This window comes from Rhinoraja longicauda, chromosome 18 (assembly GCF_053455715.1).
Source record: "Rhinoraja longicauda isolate Sanriku21f chromosome 18, sRhiLon1.1, whole genome shotgun sequence".
Taxonomy (NCBI): domain Eukaryota; kingdom Metazoa; phylum Chordata; class Chondrichthyes; order Rajiformes; family Arhynchobatidae; genus Rhinoraja; species Rhinoraja longicauda.
Window position 1 is genome coordinate 29,229,547 of NC_135970.1, and position 13,727 is coordinate 29,243,273.

Below are 13,727 nucleotides of genomic sequence, written 5' to 3' on the forward strand. Positions count from 1 at the left end.
ATCCCGACGTCTCGACCGGAAACGTCGCCCATTCCTTCTCTCCTGAGATGCTGCCTGACCTGCTGAATTACTCCAGCATTTTGTGAATAAATACCTTCAATTTGTACAAGCATCTGCAGTTATTTTCTTATACTGACTACAGGTGCTGTCTGTACGGAGTTTGTATGTTCTCCCCTGTGACCGTGTGTGCATTCTTTGTTTTTCTCCCACAGAGGTACAGGTTTGTAGGCTTAAGGGCGCCTGTAAATTGTCTCTCGTGTGTAGGACTGAACTAGTGTACGGGGTGATCGCTGGTCAGCATGGACCTGATGGGCTGAAGGGTCTGTTTCCACGTTGTATCTCTAAAAACTAAAGTCACAACTCACCAATTTTACTGCAGTTCTGGTCACCCCAAATCAGGAAGGATATATGGAGGCTTTGGAGAGGGTTCAGAGGAGGTTTACCAGAATGATGCCTGGATTAGAGGGTATTAGCTAAAGGGGAAAGGCTGGTCAGACTTGGATTGAAGATCAGACTTCTGATAGTATGTAAAATTATGAGAAATGTAGATAGGGTAGAGTCGGAACCTTTTTTTCCCCAATATGGAAATACTCAACACAGATGGCATAGCTTTAAGGTGAGAGAGGCAAAGTTTAAAGGATTTGGGAGGGGCAAGTTTATTACACAGAGGGTAGTAGGTGCCTGGAATGAGCTGCCAGGGGTGGTGATGGAGGCAAGTACAATAGAGGTGTTGAAGAGGCGTTTAGATAGGTGTGGATAAGGAGGGAATGGAGGGATATGGAGACAGATATGAGTCAGGCATCAAGATTGGCATGGACATTGTGGGCCGAAGGGCCTCTTCCTGTGCTGTGTTGTTCGATGTGTAGGAAGGAACTCCAGATACTGGTTTACACCGAGGATAGACACAAAATGCTGGAGTAACTCAGCGGGACAGGCAGCATCTCTGGAAAGAAGGAATGCGTGACGTTTTGGGTTGAGACCCTTCTTCAGACTATATTGTTCCAAGTTCTAATTTTGCTGTTGTTTCTCCCGGTTGGTGGGCGCTGCTCAATGGCAGCCTCTAGTGGTTATTGCTGGTTACAACTGTCCACAATTTTTTCTTTAATTGTTTGTTCCAATCCAGGAACAGGAGAAGCTGTTTCTTGAGTGTTTCAGTAAGTATATCGGCCCCTCTTGGCCCCAAAGATTACTGAAAGAAAAACCCTGTGGAGCAAATAGCTTCCAACACCCGGTAGTCACGGTGGCACTGTGGTAGAACTAATGCCTTACAATGCCAAAGACCCGGGTTCGATCCTGACTATAGGTGCTTGCGGGTAGGGAGTTTATACATTCTCCCTTTGATCTGCATGGATTTTCTCTGAGATCTTCGGTTTCCTCCCACGCTCCAAAGATGTACAGGTTGGTAGGTTAATTGGCTTGGTATAAATATACAAATTGTCCCTGCTGTGTGCAGGGTAGTGTTAAAGTGCGGGGATCGCTGGGCGGGGCGGACTCAGTGGGCTGAAGGGCCTGTTTCCATGCTGTATCTCTGAACTAAACTTTTCACCACCAGATTACAAACCCCTGGTATTCTTAATCAGCCCAAGTATCTAATCCCCTGAGGACCAGAAGCACAGGGAACCGCAGATGTTGGAGTCGAGCGAAACGCAAAGTGCTGGAGGAACTCGGCGGGTCAGGCAGCATCTGCTGAATGAATGGACAAACAATGTTTAAGGTCGGAAGTCTGAAGGGTGATGAGTTTCACCCTGGTCACTCCTTCTCCCCTCTCCCACCAGGCAAGAGGTGCAGAAGTGTGAAAACGCTCACCTCCAGATTCAGAGACAATTTCTTCCCAGCTGTTATCAGGCAACTGAACCATCCTCTCACCAACCAGAGAGCAGTCCTGACATACTATCTACCACATTGGAGACCAGTGGACTATCTTTAATCCGACATCATTGGACTTTGTCTTGCACTAAACGTTATTCTTTTAATCCTATATCTGTACACTGTGGACAGTTCAATTGTAATCACGTATAGTCTTTCTGCTAACTGGTTAGCATGCAACATAAAGCTTATCAATGCACCTTCGTACACATGACAATAAACTAAATTAAACTAGGAAGGGTTCTATACTGAAATGTTGCCTATCCAACACCCTCCCCAGATGCTGCCTGACCGCTGAATTCCCCTGTTGGCCAGCGTGGGCCGATTGAAATCAAGAGCTATTATGCTTGCTGGTTTCTACAGCTCTTGCCTCGTTTGTAAACTCCCAACCCCACTCCAGACCCCTTCACGTTTGGTGTGATTGTTCTCGCAACAAGAACTAGGATGTAGAAGCAAGGACATGCAAATGCTGCTTTGCTGAGGAAAGACACAAAGTGCTGGAGTATCTCAGCAGGTCAGGCAGCACCTCCAGAGAACATGGATAGGTGGCATTTTGGATCGGGACCCTCCACTTTGGTTCAATTTGAAGAAGGGTCCCGACCAGAAGTCACCTATCCATGTTCTCCAGAGATGCTGCCTGACCCGCTGAAAAACCAGGATGCAGAGGTTTTGGATTTACCAGAATGATGCCTGGACTTTCTCTGGAGCGCCAGAGGTTGAAGGGAAACTTGAAGTAAGTATCTAACATGATGTGGGGGCAGATAGAGGCTTTTCCCCCGTGGTGGAAATATCACCAACGAGGGGCAAAACGTTGAGGTGACTGGGACAAAGTTTAAAGGAGATGTGCAGGGCATGTGTTTTTACACAGAGTGGTGGGTACCTGGAACTGGGATGGGATGGGGATGGGGATGGGGGTGGGGATGGGATGGGGGTGGGGATGGGATGGGGGTGGGGATGGGATGGGATGGGATGGGATGGGGGTGGGGATGGGATGGGGATGGGATGGGATGGGGGTGGGGATGGGATGGGGGTGGGGATGGGATGGGGGTGGGGATGGGATGGGGGTGGGGGATGGGATGGGGGTGGGGATGGGATGGGGGTGGGGATGGGATGGGGGTGGGGATGGGATGGGGGTGGGGATGGGATGGGGATGGGATGGGATGGGGGTGGGGATGGGGTGGGGATGGGATGGGGGTGGGGATGGGATGGGGGTGGGGATGGGATGGGATGGGGGTGGGGATGGGATGGGATGGGGGTGGGGATGGGATGGGATGGGGGTGGGGATGGGATGGGATGGGGGTGGGGATGGGATGGGGGTGGGGATGGGATGGGATGGGGGTGGGGATGGGATGGGGGTGGGGATGGGATGGGGGTGGGGATGGGATGGGGGTGGGGATGGGGGTGGGGGTGGGGATGGTGGAGGCACAGATTCATGGATACATAGGGAATGGAGGGATATGGATCACGTGCAGGCAGATGAGAGTCGTTCAACTTGGCACCATGTTAGGCAAGGACTTTGTGGGCTGAAGGGTCTGTTCCTATGCTATACGGGTTGTGCTGTCCTCTGGTGTCTCTTCCATAAAACATCAACTGTGAAAGATATGGTTAGACACCAACACACAGCGAGCAGTGGCCTGTTTCCTTTATCATCGTCACCTTTTTGCATATCTTTCATTCATTGTTCTTTATCTCTCTACACCATCGTCCAGATCTCTCGTTTCCCTTATCCCTAACCAGTCTGAAGAAGGGTCTCGACCGGGAACGTCACCCATTCCTTCTCACCAGAGATGCTGCCTGTCCCGCTGAGCTACTCCAGCTTTTTGTGTCTATCTTTGCTTACCCTTCTAGCCTCCCTTGGGTGATTTATCCCATTCTCATAATTTTTCGGAATCGTTTCACTCTTTGTTTTACAATGAAGATCCCGTTTTCACAAAAGGCAGAACTTTTTTGTGAAATGTTAAAACAATTCGGGAAATGAATCTGCTCAGAACACATTTGGAGTATAAGAAAATAACTGCAGATGCTGGTACAAATCGATTTATTCACAAAATGCTGGAGTAACTCAGCTGGTCAGGCAGCATCTCGGGAGAGAAGGAATGGGTGACGTTTCGGGTCGAGACCCTTCTTCAGACTGAATACAATACATTTGGAGTATTCTCCAATACATTTGGGGTATTGTGGGCAGTTGTGCGTTGGCCTACTATAGAAAGGGTGTTGAGGTTTTGGAGAAGATGCAGAAGAGATTTACCAGAATGCCACCTGGATTAGATACAAGGGGAGCTTGGACAGACTTGCATTGTTTTCTCTGGAATGCCAAAGGCTGAGGGGAGACCTGGCAGAATATGTCCAGAGATCCTTTGTTTTCATTTGATTTGATTCGGGATTTTAACGGGTTGCTTGCTTTTATTAGTCTTATAATTCCTGGTGCCATGGAAATATCATATGGTGTCATTCAAATGAAGGGAAAGGTATGACGATAATCCCGATAACCCCGATCCGTGACCATATCACCCCCGTCCTTTACAAACTCCACTGGCTCCCCATCCCCCAGAGAATCCAGTACAAAATCCTCCTCATAAACCTACAAAGCCCTCCATAACCTGGCCCCATCCTACCTGACCGACCTCCTCCACAGGCACACTCCCACCTGCACCCTCCGCTCTGCCGCTGCCAATCTCCTATCCCCCCACATCCGGACCAAACTCAGATCCTGGGGGGGACAGGGCTTTCTCCATCGCTGCTCCCACCCTATGGAACTCACTACCCCAAACCGTCAGAGACTCCTCCACACTCACCACATTCAAAACATCGCTGAAGTCTCACCTGTTCAGTACTGCCTTCAACCACTGAAGGTCACCTCACCTTCTGTCTCCCTTCTCTGTTCGTTTATTTATTTACTTATTTATCTATTTATTAATTTCCCTATGTTCTCTAAATCTCTGTAAAGCGTCTTTGAGTATATGAAAAGCGCTATATAAATAAAATACATTATTATTATTATTATTATTATAATAAACATATTATAATGCCTATTCTCCTGGATCTTTTCAAGAGAGCAATATACTCACAGTCTGAAGAAGTGTCTCGACCTGAAATGTCACCTATTCCTTTTCTCCTTTGGGGCTGCCTGTCCCGCTGAGTTACTCCAGAACTTTGTGTCTATCTTCGGTGTAAACCAGCATCTGCAGTTCCTTCCTACACAAGCAGTATACCTAAACAGGAAGTCATGATGTAGCTTGAAAAGCCTTTGGACAGGCCACATTGGGAATAATGTGTACAGTTCTGGTCAGCCCATTACAGGACGGATGTGGAGGCTTTGGAGAGGGTGCAGAAGAGGTTTACCAGAATGCTGCCTGGATTAGAAGGTATTAGACGGACTAATGGACCATTATAGTCTGAAGATGGGTCTCAACCCTGAACATCACCTATCCATGTTCTCCAGAGATGCTGCCTGACTCACTGATTCACTTCCTCACTTTGTGTCCTTTTTTCCATTATCTAACGTCTGCAGTTCCTTTTATTCACAAAATGCTGGAGTAACTCAGCAGGTCAGGCAGCATCTCGGAAGAGAAGGAATGGGTGACGTTTCGGGTCGAGACCCTTCTTCAGACTGATGTCAGGGGGGGCGGGACAAAGGAAGGATATAGGTGGAGACAGGAAGATAGAGGGAGATCTGGGAAGGAGGAGGGGAAGGGAGGGACAGAGGAACTATCTAAAGTTGGAGAAGTCGATGTTCATACCACTGGGCTGCAAACTGCCCAGGCGAAATATGAGGTGCTGTTCCTCCAATTTCCGGTGGGCCTCACTATGGCACTGGACGAGGCCCATGACAGACAGGTCAGACTGGGAGTGGGAGGGGGAGTTGAAGTGCTCGGCCACCGGGAGATCAGTTTGGTTAATACGGACCGAGCGCAGGTGTTCAGCGAAGCGATCGCCGAGCCTGCGCTTGGTTTCGCCGATGTAAATAAGTTGACATTTAGAGCAGCGGATACAATAGATGAGGTTGGAGGAGGTGCAGGTGAACCTTTGTCTCACCTGGAAAGACTGTTTGGGTCCTTGGATGGAGTTGAGGGGGGAGGTAAAGGGACAGGTGTTGCATCTCGTGCGGTTGCAGGGGAAAGTGCCCGAGGTTTGCTAAGGCATCTGCAGTTCCTTGTTCCTACAGACCAGTTTAGTTTATTTTTTATTTTTTAGAAATACAGCGCGGAAACAGTTTCGTTCGGCTCACCAGGTCTGCGGCGACCAGCGATCCCCGCATATTATCACTATCCTACACACACTAGGGACAATTTTTACATTTACCAAGCCAATTTACCTACATACCTGTGTGGGAGGAAGCCGAAGATCTCTGAGAAAGCCCACGCGGTCACGGGGAGAACGTACAAACTCCGCACAGACGGCCCCCGTCGGGATTGAACTCGGGCCTCCGGCGCTGCAAGGCAGCAACTCTACAGCTGCACCACTGTGCCGCCACTGTGTGGTTGATGTGGTCTACGGTCAATTGACCGTTCACTCTTTTGTAGAGCTGAAGTATGTAGGTGGCACCTCATCACCAATACTCCAAATACGCTGGCACTAGTGTTGCCATGGTAACCAGAGCCCACTGACTCTTCGTTAGCAGTACCTTGCAGTGAGTGGTTGATGCATTCAATATAAATCGGATTTTCAGAAATGAACACACAAAACATGCTTTTGGACATCATCCAACATGTCGTTGAGTTACATTTATGATCAATGAGGTCCCAGTGAGTGGATATGATACACTTAAAAAATCAATTTTATCCTTTTGCCCAGATTCATCATTTCTCATCTTTACATTAGTTCAGTCCAGAGAAACAGCATCGAAACAGGCCCTTCAGCCCACTGAGTCCATGCCCTCACGAACCTTTTTGGTGTCCTCTTCAAAAAATCAGATTCATAAGACACAATTTCCCACATAAAAAACCATGCTGACTATCTCTAATTGAGCCATCGATGCAAATGCATATATAGCTTATCACACAGAATAATCTCCTTTTAGTTTAGTATAGTTTATTGTTACGTGTACCGAGGTACAGTGAAAAGCTCTTTGTTGCATGCTATCCAGACAGCGGAAAGACTGTACATGATTACAATCAAGCTGTCCACAGTGTACAGATACAGGATAAAGGGAATAACGTATCATGCAAGATAAAGTCCAGAAAAGTCCGATCAAAGATGGTCCCAGGGTCTCCAATGAGATAGATGGTAGCTCAGGACCGCCCTTATCACCACAGTAGTTGGTGATAGGATGGTTCAGTTGCCCGATAACAGCTGGGAAGAAACTGTCCCTGAATGTAGAGCTGTGGGTTTTCACAGTTCAGTACCTCTTGCCTGTTGGGAGAGGGGAGAAAAGGGAGCGACCGGGGTCCTCGATTCTGCTGGTGGTCTTGCCGAGGCAGCGTGGTGGAGGGAGTCAATGGAAGGGAGGTTGGTTGGCGTGATGGGCTGGGCTGCGTCCACAACTCTCTGCAATTTCTTGGAGTCTTGGTTAGAGTTGGATGGCGCATGGATGAAGAATGGCCTTTTATCCTGTGTTATCTTCCAATCACTCCTGGGGGCATAAACTCTGAAGCAGATATTTTGCTTCAATTCTTCTGCCGATGCGTATCCTCATTTGGAAAAGAATATCTTCATAGAAAAGAAATGGATGGTTAGGGTGCCCTCTTGTGGGGGGGTTTATGTCTGCAAGAGTTCACGTCACATCTGACAACCTCATCACCTTCATTGGTCAATGATGATTGTAGCTTCCCAGTCTCTCCTCTCACCTCCTTACCCACCCTGAATGAGAGAACTTTAATCACGTGCATGTCTATCCTGGATTTTTACATGTTTTTAAAGTAAGGTTTCCACACAATTCTGGGAATTCTCTCTGTGTCACACATTCCTAAAAGTCCCTTTCAGTCTTTTTAGTCAGTATGATCAACATTTTTTCTGCGTATTTATGATATAATCTGTATTTACAATCCTGTTGTGCTGCTGCAAGAAATAATTTTATTGTTTCTTTTTGGCACACATGACAATAAAACACTCTTGGCTTGTGACTTGTTTTGGTGATGGGGTTGGTTTATTATTGTCACGGTGGAAAACACATTGCTTATGTGTTTTCCAGTCAAATCAAGTACAATCAAGCCATACACAGGTACAACAGACGGTACAGAATCAACTTCAAGCTCCCCCTATTCACATACAAAGCCCTAGACGGGCTTGCCCCCACCCCACCCCCCCCCCCCATATCAAAAATCTTCTAACCCACCACTCTATCTCCAGGTCCCTCAGGTCGGCCGACTTGGGGCTACTCACTATCCCGCGGTCTAAGCTTAAGCTCAGGGGTGACTGTGCTTTTACGGTTGCAGCTCCTAGACTGTGGAACAGCATCCCTCTCCCCATCAGAACTGCCCCCTCCATCGACTCCTTTAAGTCCAGGCTCAAAACCTATTTCTACTCCCTAGCGTTTGAGGCCCTCTGAGGGGGCGCTGTAAACTGTTTATGTATGTGCTGATATGTTTGTGTGCCATTGGATGTTCGTTCTTAGTACCTGAACTGATGTACAGCACTTTGGTCAATGTGGTTGTTTTAAAATGTGCTATACAAATAAAATTGACTTGACTTGACTTGACAGTACAACAGAGAAAAATACCAGAGTGTAGAGTACAGAGTTTAGAGGTCTGATCGCAGCAAGGAAGAAGACATTGGTGAGGCCACATTTAGAATATTGTGTTCAGTTCTGGGCACCATGTTATAGGAAAGATATTGTCAAGCTTGAAAGGGCTCAGAGAAGATTTACGAGAATGTTGCCAGGACTAGAGGGTGTGAGCGATAGGGAGAGGTTGAGTAGGCTGGGTCTCTATTCCTTGGAGCGCAGGAGGATGAGGGGTGATCTTATAGAGGTGCATAAAATCATGAGAGGAAGAGATCGGGTAGATGCACAGAATCTCTTGCCCAGAGTATGGGAATCGAGGACCAGAGGACATAGGTTCAAGGTGGAGAGGAAAAGACTTAATAGGAATCTGAGAGGTAACTTTTTTACACAAAGGGTGGTGGGTGTATGGAACAAGCTGCCAGAGGAGGTAGTTGAGGCTGGGACTGTCCCAACGTTTAAGAAACAGTTAGACAGGTACATGGATAGGACAGGTTTAGACAATAGACAATAGACAATAGGTGCAGGAGTGGGCCATTCGGCCCTTCGAGCCAGCACCACCATTCAATGTGATCATGGCTGATCATTCTCAATCAGTACCCCATTCCTGCCTTCTCCCCATACCCCCTGACTCCGCTATCCTTAAGAGCTCTATCTCGCTCTCTCTTGAATGCAATCAGAGAATTGGCCTCCACTGCCTTCTGAGGTAGTGATTTACAACTCTCTGACTGAAAAATCCCTTTTCCTCCGTTCTAAATGGCCTACCCCTTATTCTTAAACTGTGGCCCCTAGTTCTGTGCTCCCCCAACATTGGGAACAGGTTTCCTGCCTCTAACGTGTCCAACCCCTTAATAATCTTATATGTTTCGATAAGATCCCCCTATCCCATTTGGAGAGATATGGACCAAGTGCAGGCAGGTGGGACTAGTGTAGCTGGGACATGATGGTCAGTATGGGCAAGTTGGGCCGAAGGTCCTGTTTCCACACTGTATCATTCTATGACTCTATGACTCTAGGCTGTTCCTGAGTTTGGTGGTACAGGCTTTCAAACTTTTGTTGATTAGACTCCCCCCTTTTTGGTCTGTACGGCTATCAGACTTTCAGTGTTCTGTTATTCCAGCTATGATCTTGTGCAGCAGGGGTGCAGTGTTGTGGGAGTTCACCAGACCGCCACTCCAGTACCTCCTTAAAAAACCCCAAATAAACTGCGGGGAATTTTAACTAGTGGGGAATTTAACAGCGGCCGCTCTGGCACCAGTGACAGCTCCGGCACCTAAAACATGAGCACTGCGACACTGTTGTGCAGCAAGATCATATCTGCCTCCACGACCACCCCTGGCGGTGTGCTCCAGGCACCCACCATCCTCTGTGTAAAATAAAACGTGCTCCGCACATCTCCTTTAATCTCTGCCCGTCTCATCTTATAGCTGTGCCCTCAACTCTTTGGCATTTCTACCCTGGTAAAAAGGTTCCGACTGTCTACCCTCTCTACACCTCTCTTACTTTTACATATTTCTATCAGGTCTCTCCTCAACTTGTGATGTTCCAGAGAAAACTACACAACACAGCAGAACAATTCCAGAAATGGATTACCGCAGAGGTTTAGAAGGTTGGGTGAAGTTTTTAAGAACCTTAGTTAGGGCACACTCATAATTTTTTCGTAAGTTCATACGTGATAGGAGCAGAATCAGGCCACTCGGCCCATCAAGTCTACTCCGCAATTCAATCGTGGCTGATCTATCTCTCCCTCTCAACCACAGTCTGCTCAATGTCGCCTGCCTCTTTTAAATTTACATTCTTGGCTTGAGATCTTGGCTGTGGCAGAACGATTCCGCCTCTATGATCTTGGAGAACTCTTTGCCTAGTTTACTTTAGTTTAGTTTAGAGATATAGCGTGGAACTAGGCCCTTCGGCCAGCCGGGTCCATGCCGACCAACAATCACCCCGATGCTAGTTCTATCTTCCACACTAGAGACAATTTACAGAGGCCAATTAACCTGCACATCTGCGGAATGTTAGGTGGGCTGAATGGCCTGTTTCCACGCTGCACCTCTAAAGTAAAGTAAAGATTAATTCTGACATTAGGATGTCAATAAGTCCTTTACAACCCTGACTTCAACAAGTGCCATGAAGTGAGTGAAAGTTTCACCGTTTTCTTTCTCCCAAAGAGTTTTCTTCAGCTCCACAGCTCCTTTGCAGCCGATTTATTTATACTCTAGACGCTCAGCTTGGGTATTTCTGGAGTCTGGAGTCCATTGGTCTAAGGAGAACTCATTGCCATAAAGAGAAAGCTGCTTTTTGCTGACCCATCACACAAAGCAATTTATACCGCTTGCTTTTGAAATCTGCCTGTGGCTCCCCAGTCTTCACTGCACCTCTCCACACACCCCCGTCTGCCTTCTGCCTTCTTTATTTCAGGTGAGCTCTAAGTTTGACTTTACAAATCTCTCTCTTGATCTCCTATGTGGCAAAAAGCTTTCTCACTGTGCATTATTAATTTCAACTTGGAATCTTTATTTTTACAATTGCCATTTTATTTGTCTTATTAATCTATCTGGTAAAAATTTGTCTTCTAACTGTGTGCATTATATATTTCAACTTGGAATCTTTATTTTTACAATTGCCATTTTATTTGTCTTATTAATCTATCTGGTAACATTTTGTCTTCCAACGGTGTGCATTATATATTTCAACTTGGAATTTTTAATTTTACAATTGCCATTTTATTTGTCTTATTAATCTATCTGGTAAAATGTTGTCTTCTAACTGTGTGAATTATATATTTCAACTTGGAATCTTTAATTTTACAATTGCCATTTAATTTGTCTTATTAATCTATTTGGTAAAATGCAGTCTTCTAACTGTGTGTCTATCAAACAAAATAAAACATTTTCTAAGGCCATCACTTAATATTGTACTAATAAATATTTCATTGGCTAATTACTTTTATAAATCTGTCCATCAGTCTCATGAATATGTCAATTTCTGCACATCATTATTGTTTTAAAATCTTTATAATGTTGGATTTTAAATGACGACAGATATTCCGAGAATGTTAGTTTCTTCCCAGCTGTTATCAGGCAACTGAATTCAACAACTAGAGAGCGGTCCTGAGCTATCGTCTACCTCATTGGAGACCCTTGGATTATCTTCAATTGGAAGATTTACTGGACTTTATCGTGCACTAAACGTTATTCCTTTTATCAAGTATCTGTACACTGTGGACGGCTCGATTGTGATCATTTGTAGTCTTTCCACTGACTGGTTAGCACTCAACAAGAGGCTTTTCACTGTACCTAGCTACACTTGACAATAAACTAAACTGAAACTAAACCTGAAACTAAACTAAGCTAAAACTGAACTAAAACTACATTTAAACGAAATTGTAGGCAAAGACATGGATTTATTTTACATAAACTACTTCCTTTGGCAGCAACTTCGAGCAGTTGTTGAGATGGGTGGAGAAGTTCTTCAGTTTTGCAGGAGGGAAGCTGTCCATCAGACCGTTGTGTGTCTACCACCTGCCACTGGTCTTAGACTGTTGGGCTCTGAGGAATGATTGACGTTAAGAAATGCTTCCATCGAGCATCTGCTACCCTTCGCGTTCAAACCAAATTTAGAAACACTTTCTCAAATTAATTTCCAAAATGCCAACCATTCTAAAGGATTCAGTTTCCACACGACTAATCTTTCCCTCTCGGGTCTGGTTTTGAAAACCATTAGAAGTCATCAGGACTCGGCTATTGAGAATTCTTTCAGCCCATCTCCATATTGTTTAAATGGAATGTAAGCATTATGACCAAAATCCACCAACATTACAATTATTAATATCCATCTTTATTTTTACCAATTGTCATTTCACTTGTTTGGTAAATTGGCAATTTATCTGGCAAAATCTGGTTTTCTAACGGTGTCTATTAAACAAAATAAACCACTTTCTAAGGTCCTCAATTAAAACAATTAGGACTATTTGCAATGAGCATAAGGCATAAAATAAACAATAATGCTTTGCAATGTTAAGAACAACATCTTGCACTTTGCTCTGTCCATTGTACTTTTGTTTGACTATATTTATGTACAGTATTAACAGATCTGTATGGATAACATGCAAAACTACACTTGACAATAGGAAACCTGAACATTTGAGGTTAAATCATTAAGTTAGTAACTTAATTGTTCTTTATCCACAGGGTCATTAAACACAACCATCACAATGGGAGAGTAAGTATTACCTGAAGCTTTAAATAATGTAATTTGTACAGTGCCTGATTTAATGGGCATGTAATTGGCAAATGAATTTCAATACAGTTAAGTGCATAAGAAGGCCAGACAATATATAGAAACAAGGCACTGCAGATGCTGATTTACAAATAAATAGTCGCAAAGTGTTGATGTAATTCAGCGGGTCAGGCAGCATCTCTGGAGTACATGGAATTTTAGGCTGGGACATTTCTTCAGACTGATAATTGGGGGTGGGGGGGGGGGGGGGGGTGGGAACTAGGAGAGAGAAGAGGCAAGACAATGTGTGTCAGGGAATAGGTAGATACAGGCATACTTAAAAAAACATTACTTAGCTAGCAAAAATCTGAATAGGGTAAGGGGGCAAAGAAAAAGGATCTAGAGCCACAGAGCCACAGGTTTATACAAATTGGTAGCGTGGGTAAATAAGGCCATAAAAAAATACGTCAAGTTCATTTTTAGAAGGCCAGATCAAGAAGGCAAGGAATATGTGTTAAATTTATATTAGACCACATATTGGGCCCCATATCTGAGGAAGGATGTGCTGGTGTTGTAGAGGGTCCAGAGGAGGTTTACGAGAATGATCCCAGGGATGATTGGGTTAACGTGTGATGAACGTTGGGCGGCACTGGGCCTGTACTTGCTGGAGTTCAGGATGAGGGGGGACCTCATTGAAACTTACTGATTAGTGAAAGGGCTGGATAGAGTAGATGCAGAGAGGATGTTTCCACTAGTGGGAGAGTCTCGAACCGGAGGTCATAGCCTCATAATAAAAGGACGTATCTTTAGAAAGGAGTTGAGAAGGAATTTCTTTAGTCGGAGGGAGGTGAATTTGTGGAATTCATTACCACATAGGGCTGTGGAGGCCAAGGCATTGGGGATTTTTAAGATGGTGATTGAGAGATTCTTGATCAGTAAGGGTGCCAGGGGTTATGGGGAGAAGGCAGGAGAATGGGGTTGAGAG